Source organism: Sinocyclocheilus rhinocerous, unplaced genomic scaffold (assembly GCF_001515625.1).
Source record: "Sinocyclocheilus rhinocerous isolate Xijiao unplaced genomic scaffold, SAMN03320098_v1.1 scaffold2050, whole genome shotgun sequence".
Lineage (NCBI taxonomy): Eukaryota > Metazoa > Chordata > Actinopteri > Cypriniformes > Cyprinidae > Sinocyclocheilus > Sinocyclocheilus rhinocerous.
Genome location: NW_015661574.1, coordinates 198,439 through 208,813, shown reverse-complemented (window position 1 = coordinate 208,813; position 10,375 = coordinate 198,439).

Below are 10,375 nucleotides of genomic sequence, written 5' to 3'. Positions count from 1 at the left end.
ACTGTATTTGGGTGCTTAGTTGCAAAACTTAATTGTAAACTTTTCAGATCATTATGATGTTTTAACTGACTGAAGTTATGATTACTGACTTTATATATTTGAATGTGTATTTTCATCCCGGCCCGGGATGATAGACTTGATACCATTACGTCATCGTGAATGACGTCATTACGTTAGGGCATAAAAGAACCGATGAGCCGGTTTTTTTAACCGGTTCATTGAAACGAACTGTCCGAAAGAACCGGTTCGCGGAAAAGAACCGGACTTCCCACTAGCACAAAGCGTTTGGCTACTGAAAATGTTTACATTTTCTAATTCTGTTCAGGATTTTAAAACAAATTTATTATTATTATTATTATTATTATTATTATTATTAATTCAGGTTTGTAAACAACTGATTCACAATAATAAAATATAAAAGACGCTGCTAAGGTTAGTATTTGTATGTGATAAATATTTATTTTTACCATTTTTTCCCCTTTCAGACACTTACGACATACAGGGCCAAGTTGTGTTGAAAGCTGGGAATAAACGTTTATCTTATATCAAGATCTAATGAAACAAGTAAAGCAAGGTACTGTACAATGCAGAACACAATATAGTAGCCTATGTACGCACATAGGCTACTTCTCCATTTTGTCGGTACAGTAGGCTTACATCTTACTAGTCATAAACAAGTGTTGTGTTGGTCCCTAACAGATTCGCCCTATTTACATTTGGTATTGAGATACATTTTCAGTGATCCGATCACAAGTGGTCAGCCGAGAGGCGTTTTCGTAAGTTCAGTCTGAGCATTTTAGATCCTGTTTACACATGTATGTATGAAACGTCATCCATTTGTGATCGGATCGAAAAAAAAAAAAAAAAAACTTAATTCCAGGTGTAAGCTGTTCTAGTGAAAGTTACATTAATGGTATAAATTCTTTCATATGTGTGTGAACATTATGCTGAGTAGCTATGTTTTAAAATCAAAATCCACCAGTATGTGTTGGTAATGTGCCTAGACATCGACACAACGCTACTTAGCTTGGCTTTGAAGTTTGAGCTGTAAATATGAGAGGTCACAGTACATGCTGTGTGTGCTTGTTAGAGAGTCATTCCGAGTCATGTGCTTGGCTTTGCCATTCCACTGCTGTTGTAAGAAGCTTCTAGTTATAATATCAGCCAGCTTCGTGGTTATCAAATGTTATTCACATAAGTCATTTCTTACAGCATTTGCTTTGATTATATGCCTTGAACATAATTTGATCATGGTGCATGTCAGCAATGAGTCCAGGAATGATATGGAGTTACATTGTTTATTGTAGCCTTTGCTTTATTAAAAAGTGCAGCTGATGGAGTTGAATTGAGAGTGGTTGACTGGCTTTGAACAATGTCTTTGTTGCTTTGCTTTGTCTTTTTGCAGAATTAGAAGGCATTGCATGTAGTATTGTAGCTTTTGTTGTACAGTGATCCCCCCTCCTTAATAGTTTCTCTTATCTCGAGATTTTTTATTTTATTATTATTATTTTTTTAAATTCCTGTTAACTAGCTTGGAACACTTTTCATCAAAATAATCACAATTACAAATGTGGCAAAAGAAAGAAGTAAGCAGTAGGCCTATAATAAACATTTCTGTTGCAAGAGCGCCCTCTGCTGGTAGAGACTTTCCTCAACATTCAAGAACAAACTAAATGGCAGCACAGTGGACAACTGTTTGTTAGTTTCTTGTTTTCTACTGGTTAATATCAGTCTATGAGAAAGTTCACCATTTCGAACAAAAAGGTCTTAGTATAATATTCCTGTGACATGCTTGTAGTTCAGACAAGGGTGGTAAATTGACAATGTGATTTATTGAGTTATAGCAATGTGGAATAAACAAGATCACTGGTAAACTGTGAACCTTTTAACATTTTGTTACCACTTTTTTATTGTTATATTAAGTCTTCTCACAAATAGGTTTTTGATGAAGATAGATACAGATTGCATTTATGGACCAGGGCAGTAGAACCCTTACCTGGTCAGTGGTGCTATCTATTTCTTTGAATAGTAATGCAGTAATTCATGTGGGGTGTGGCCAAATAAATTCAACTTTCAACGCATAAATTGAAATACAGATAATACTTTAAAGGGGTCATATGATGCGATTTCAATTTTTCCTTTCTCTTTGAAGTGTTACAAGCTCTTGGTGCATAAAGAAGATCTGTAAAGTTGCAAAGACTAAAGTCTCAAATCCAAAGAGATATTCTTCATAAAAGTTAAGAGTCAGCCACGCCTACCTAAAACAACTCGGTCTAACACACCCCCACATATCTACGTCACTATGTGGAAATATTAGCATAATGCCGCCCAAATGTGCACGCAAAGAAAGAAGGCGTGGTTTCAGGAACAGCAGTAGTGTTGAAGCAGCATGTCAGGGAGACGCTGTGTGTTTCAGTGCCAAAGCAAAAGCACTTTATTTGGCCTTCCGGAAGTAGATGCATTTAGGAATCATTGGTTAAGATTTATTTACAACAGAACAGCACAACCCAGATGTTCGAATTTGTGCAACGCATTTTATGGACGACAGTTTTTTGAACCTAGAAGAGTACAAGGCTGGCTGTGCACAAAGGCTATTTCTAAAAAAAAAAAAAAAAAGGGTAAATTCCGACTTTGCTATGCTCCGTTTATTAGTTCTAACAAATAAGTTTTTGCTCAAAACTAACCAATGTTAAAAAATAATTTGTTTATAATGTCTGCACAGGAGAGACTTGCTCTTATTTCAAAACAAAAGGAAATATATATTGGTATCGGCATCAGCTATCGGCCAAAATGATTTGAAAAATATCGGCATATGGGATATTGGCAAAAATCTAATATTGTGCATCCCTAAATATGACACAAAGTGTTTTGAAAGATAGTAGAAACTACATGAAAATGCTGCAGCACATTTTAGCATTTCCTTATGTACAAACTTGAACATTTACTTGTGTATTGACTTTCTTTGCTTTTAAATTGCAACAACAGAGCCCCCTGCTGGTACAGAGAACAGTCTTCACCACAGAGACAAAATGGATTAGAGAGAAGGCAACAAAACAACACAGTGGCTCCATAAGCTATTTCCTCTCTTTTTCTTTTAAATATCCTTGATGCTATTGTAACAGACCAGTAATGTTCTGTTAAACTGACACAGTTTTGTAATATATCACAACTCTGTTCTCCCAAGTGTACTTTCTCTACTATCCATGCTGCTGAGTTTTTTTTATGAACAACACTAACCATCAACAACATGGTTTGCATTTACTTTCCATAGTAGTTTTATTAATCGTGTTGCTTAGATTACCTTTGAATAAATGTAAATTTCAAATCATTGTGTAGTCTACTATGCAGTAGGCTAAAGACACGTAAGATGTGGATATGTAAGCTTTTTTTTCTGTTAAGTTTGATTTACAGCTTTAAAATGAATTGCTGACTGTAAATTCATGCTCCATTTCTTTTTGATATTTAGACAGATTATTGTAACTAATATATATATATATATATATATATATTACACTATCAATGAGTACTATTAAGTATACCATTACCAGTATAAGTATAAAATATAATTTATACCTTTTTATATATATATTTTTAAATATTGATATATGCTATTTTTTAAAACAAGTCACATCAGAATCTCATTTTTTTTCTTCCCCCACTTTGCTTAAAAAGTAATTACAACAATACAGTAAGTACATACTTTTTTTTTGCTACTACTAACTGCTATTTGGTGTGTATTATTATGTTCATCTTAAATTTAAAGAAAGTTGTATGCTTGCTAAAAACATCTCGCTCACAGTTCATCATTTTAAGCAGTTTTGATTTAGACGTGACTGAAAGTGGTGATGTCATAACTTGTTTTCTTTGTAATTTGTCCTTCCATTTCCACCAATTTTACCAATTCAGGCCGATTTGCGAGCTGTTGTGAGCATGATAGGTGGTCATCATTGCATTGACAGGCTAATCAGCCAAATCAGACTTTTTTTTACTGCTGTTGTTGCTGTTGGACTGCATTACTTGAGAAAAAAATTGTGCTTTACACATGATTTAATCTTATATTTTGTAATATTCATATGCTTTTGTCAGTTTTATTATTAGGATTATTTTCTCCTCCAGATTTTTTGATGAGATGCTGCCTCCTCTGCCTCTTCTGAAAAAATGCCACTGATCTTTGTAAAAAAAATAAAAAATTCTATATTAGATCTGGATATCCACTGGATGGCAGTAAGAAAAATCAGTGCATGTGTTTGAGATACGGCAGACCTTGTCCTGTAAGGCCACTGCGACCTTTAATACTTGGAACTGAAGTTGTGGAACATCTAATGACTGCAATCAAAACTACTCAAATCTGAAGTATGAACAACAACACGAGCTGCCTGAGAAACAGCCGACGTTGCCAGCGGTGTTATAGGCTGTGCTCCTTGACTGCGCAATTAATATGAAAACTCTGACCTGTGCTTTTGTGCGGCGGTGGCAAATTTAGCTACATTGGGCTTCTCTTAAATGGAGCGGGGAAAAATAACTGGAACACAATGAGGGAAAAGAAGTTTGTCAGACTTCATTAAGTATCAAGGGAACATCGCTGGAACTGGCAACGCAAAACGCACCGGGCCCGTGTGCCATTAATCACGTCTGACAAGGAACCGGAGCAGGGGGTGTAGGGAGGGAGCGCAGTATGCCGGTGCTGCTGCCAGCAGCTCTGTTTATGATTACTGTGAGGGGTCCTGACTAAGCTAGCAGCCTGAAGAGGGCGGAGCAGAAACCTAAGATCACGAAAAAGTTAAAGCCAAGGAGCTCTCATCCAGCATTACTCCTCCTCCCTTTCAAAATGACACAGCCACCAATGTGATTAGACCAGAGCACAGACTATGCTCCAAACAATTACTAAGCATCGGAGCGGAGTTGAAAATTTTAATGGCGTAGAAAAACGGTGAGATATTGCCTTTCAAAGCAAAGTCATCAGTATATAAAGGTTCGCTCTACTTTAATTTGCCATTGTGCAGGCTTGTATAAGGGGGAGGGGTAGAGACGAAAAAAAAAAAAACCCTGCTGACTGCAGCTTCATCAATGTTCTCCATTTTGTAAGCTCTCGCAGCAAGACCGTGTCTTTCCTCCTTTCCTTGGCCTGCCACCCCAGATGCAGAAAATAAATGGGAGTGAGAGAGGAGGAGAAAAGAGGGCCTGTGACTGGTGGAGATGGAGGCCTGTGTTAAGTGCTGTGCTTGAAAGCACGTCTGGCCTCATTAGATGTCAGTTGTAACAATACTGAACTGGCAGCAAGGACTGCTGTGAGTCTCACAACCATAAATCACACTCTGACAGCTCACTGACAGGGTTGGGAACCGGCACACATGCAAACACTGACTTCTCTCTCTCTCTCTCAGCCGCACATTCTCCTTTTTCTCTGATGCACAACATCTCTCTCTCCTGTTCTTTTCTTTCTTTCTTTCTTGCACATAATCAGTGCACAAAACGAACACTGCGTGCTCTCTTGCCACGAATCGAGCAGTGAAATTTTGTGCTCTTTTTGTTTTGTTTCTCTTTCAATAAAAACATGGGATTTTTGACACGCATGCATGTTCTTAATGTGCGTGTGAGTCTGGAGCAACGGGCAGCTCCCGCCACTGTCTGCCCGTGTCCATTAGGCTGACATGTGACGGTGTGTGTGACATGGCTGCTGAGGAAGGAAGCAAGAGAAACAAGGCCTGTGGGTCATTAATCACTACTCCCTCTGACACACACAAACAGAGCTGGCTTCTAGGGCCTCCTCTCACACACACACACACAGCTGTCCTACTCTCAGCTCTTCAGGAACGTTGACTTCTCCACCCAACCTTCCCACCCGTGCCCTCCAATAACTCCCTTTTGGCCATCTGTTTTCTCTCTCTGAGCTGCTTCTTGTCGTCATTCTCCATCTCTGACATGTTTTTCATCTTTTCACGAACATATTGAGGGATATGCTCATCTAGATATCATTTAGAGAGCCGGCTAACTCCCTTTCCTCTTCTAATTTTTCATGCCATCATTTAAACTGATAGCTGGTAATTTAGCATGCTTAGGTTCTTCTTGCCATCAGCTGCTTATAGTTCTGACTAATAGAAGCTGTTTAGTCTGAGTATTCAAGCCAGATTAATGAATGTTGTCTAGAATGTGTGTGTGAGTGAGTGTGTTACAGGTCAGACCGATAGAGGCCTATACTCTTTTTTTTTCTTTTCTTTTTTTTCTCGGCATCAGTCTGTTCAGTGTCTTGCTGTACTGCTCTATTTATTATGAAGATATTCAAAGGTACTGTGTGTGTGTGTGTGTGTGTTTGTGGCATGTGAGTTTCCAGACAGGCACAGTGAGGGGTTTATGGGAACCGAGAACAGAACATTATGACGAGGGAAATGAGAGATGTACAGCTTCACATTCTGTCATGTTAAGAGAGGTTCACAGCTGTTAGCCATTTTATTAATGTACAGGGAGTGAATATGAGAAAAGAGAGGTCATAAGGAGACCATGCAGCCTAAAAAACTGAAGTAAAATAATTACAAAGTAAAAATAAAAACAACAGCTGTTAGAAGTTACCTTTTCTGCTGCTCAAGATCTGTTGTATTTTTATACTGAAATAATTGGTGCTCTCTAATGAGTATACATTTTCCTTGCATTAATGTCAGTCGATGTAACACTGTTAAATCTTGCAAATCTCAAAATGAATATCCATTTTTTCATAGTCTACACTGAAATGTTTTACGTCAAATTTCACTTGTAGCATTTACATGTTTGAATTAACTTTTTACGTATTTATTTTTTGTATTTAGACAAAAATAATTTTTTCATATCAGCCATTTGTCATTTAATGACATGAAAATAATTACTGGCTTATTTATGTCAGCCAGAATTTTACCTTACTCTATTGAGATTTGTACATGAAAATTTCTAAAAAAATCTAAGAAAAGTATTGAGTAATGATACAGTGGTAGGTTGGATGTGGGACAAGAGAAGATGGTATAACACTGGTAGGTTAGTGGCAAGCTACTTTTCTACCTCCACATGTGGTTTTAAAAAACTGTAACCAGTAGTTTCCACTGTCACTTGGTTACATATTTTTATGTCAATAAGTATTGTTTCTTTATATCTGACTGTCTTCATATTTAGCTCAGCGTATGTCATAAAACATATCATAATATATCATAATTGTTGTTTGGGAGCTCCCTCCGTTTCTCTTACTGAAAATATAACAATGATTCGGAACAGTGCCAAAGCTTCTCGAGTTGTATTTTTGATGGAAAAATTATAGAAATAATCATTCTTCAATGTGATGTAGACCTAAAAATACTGTCTGTGACTACAAATAAACAGAAACAGGCACGACTGAATAAGTGTGTCCTCTTTCTTTTGTGAAATAACGGTAAATAGCATTTTATTTCTGTGACTAATTTGCAATCCTGACACAAATTATTTCATTATGATCAATGTATCACTTATTATTGTAAAACTGGTCAAACATAAATGCTTTGGTTTTAAATCTAAAGTAAATAACAAAAATGCAAACAAACGGCCGCTTTTTATCATGTTTGTTTAGTGATCTCGCTAGTTCCAGTGATTTATTTCTGATTAGTTTTCTGATGATAACTTCTCTTTGTTGGTGAAATGATAGGGTTGTGTGGCATTGTTCCAGAGAGACGTGTAAGGGGCAGGTTTTAGTGAAGCGCTGCGGAGATTCTGGCCTGATGGTGGAAACGCAGTGTGATTTTGGGTTCGGTGCTACAGGTCTGAGGCTATTAGCCCCACCCGGCCCGCTGAAAGCACAGGCTTGCACTGGCCCAACAGCAGCTAGTGAGTCTAAAGAAGACCTCCCAGCACAGACCAATAGCTCTGCGGTCCATACAAGAATTGTTAGCCTGTCTGCGTTCCTGATGAATCCTGATGAATAGCTTGCAGACCAATTGGTTTCCAATACTGTCAATGAGACAATGGCTAATGAATGTGTGCTCTGTGTCATTATGCCATGGAAATCTTAACCAGTAGCCGTGAGTGTGTGTGTGTGTGTGTGTGTGTGTGTGCGTGTCTGTGTGTGCATGTTGCAACCGCCACTCTTTAAGGTCAGCAAAGTGAAATAGTCAGGTATCGGCACTTTAGGTCCTGCCAGGAGGAAAATCAGTCACTTCTAAGGTAACACACAGTCACTTCTAACAAACACACACACACACACACACACTGTCTCCCACAAACACTGTTAAGGTGTTCCATCTGATTTGACTACTTCAAAACAATGCCGAGATCCCTTTAGCGCTGACAGGATCTGCTTTTCTTCTTGCACTAATGACTGTTACTTCACTGCAAGTCTGTTATATGCTATAATTATTACCACAGTTATTTATGCCATAAATCACATGCATGGTATTTGTTCACCCACCGCAAGTTTGGCCAAAAACATCTAATGAGCATATTTGTGAGGTGAAGCCATGCAGCCTTGTTGTTTAAACTCATTAAACCTCTAAAAAGTGGTGAAGATAGAACTGCTGTTGACTAGTATGCGCTTTCTCTTGTCTCGCTCCCTCTCTGTACCATCCTGTGACGTAAGATCTCTCTGCCACACTACACGTCCTTCCACTACCTAACACCTACCCCACCACCCACCCACTCATCTCACCTCGCGGTGGCCTCACGCACCAGCACTGCCATTAATCAGTGGCCAGGATCATGTCTGCCAGTTAGACTAAACAAGAGCATTTGTGAGGATTTGCTCCCCCTCATTAATCATCTTGACAGTTTGAAAAACACATTTCCCCTTTAATGACTGTATTTGGATAATCAGGTCTGTTCCCCTCCCTGCCAGCTTTTCTCTCTCACTCGCTCTTTCTCGCTCTCTGTCCCTTTCCTGCCTTCGGTTTTTCCTCTCCCCAAAATGGCATTGAGAACAGCTGGGTTAGCTTACCGCCAAGACAGAGAGGGCAAGGAGACCGAGTGGTTACCATCACCACTGCTAAAATGGAGGGAGGGGGGCGGTTGAGTCAGTAAAAATAATCACGTTGCTCTGGAAAACTTTTGCTCTTACTTAAGAAACCCCTGCCGCTTCTCATAACATTAACTTGGCTGTTCTGTGGTGTATGCTCGCTACCACACACACACACATAAACTCATTGACGGTCCATAAAATATCCCGACAGAGGCGGAAGGAAAATCTGGTGACTAGAGGCCTTGGGTAAAAGTTTCAGAGCCGCGTGATATGTACAGGCTTGTCACATTATGAAGAAAAATGGCAGTGTTGACAAGAGTGCTTTTATCTCTGTATATTTCATTAAACAAGATCTGACAGATTCCTATACCTTTCTGTGCCCTTCGGTTTTGAGTGTGAGGACTCGTATTTAACCTTTAATAATAGTGCTATATATACTGAATGGGAAAAAAAGAGTATTTAACACCTTAGTTTTAACATCGCCAAATTTCTTTCCGCCTGCCCAGCGTGTGTCAGACGGCAGTTTAAAACATGGTGTTTAATGGATTGGTTGACCTTTGGGTTTAACAAATCGGTGTCATGCTCACACCTAACATTGCCTGCTGGAAGTTTATAAATGATGTCATAGAGTCCAATTAAAGCCGGACTGCACATGACAGCAGTATTTAAACATTAGGACAATGTTATGCCAAGCTTGAGGCTGAGGGCAGCAGGTAAAATAAACAATTACAAAGCTCTCCATATTCCACATGTCCTCATAGTGGTGTTCACAAATTACAATATACTAGTCATTTTATTAAAGCACATTATTCTGGATTATTGTAGCTAGTTGTTTGAATTATATGCTGATTATATAAACTATTTATATATACTGACACTGAAGTGCACACACAGCACAGAATGAACATAATGTCCAACCATGATATCCAGTGAATCAAAATAATTATATAATGAAACTGAAAACATTCCCCAGCAGATGTCACTACATCATCCTGCAGAATTTATTATAGAGGCCCTTCAAAATATGACCATTTACTTAATAGTATGTAGTCCTAGTTATATTAGGGGCCAGATACATTTAAAAAATCCCATGAAATGGCTTGATGAAGGCAATTTTTCCTGTGTTGACACTTTCTTTTAAAACAGGAAGTTGGCCCACTGGAACATATCAAATGGATTAAAAAAAAAAAAAAGTTTTTAAACGTCACAGCCTTGAACCATGATTCTTGCTATTCTCATTCTAGAGAGCATTATTTATTGGACAAAAATTTGGGTATATCATCAATATTTTTTGGTCACTTATTTCCAAGATATGAAAAACCTTTAAATGTGTACATCTGCTGGAAGCCAACCTGTAGGAGTACAGTAGCATATTAAAATCAAGTTGATCAAATTATTAATAATTTTTTTAATAAATATTACTTTTTACTGTAT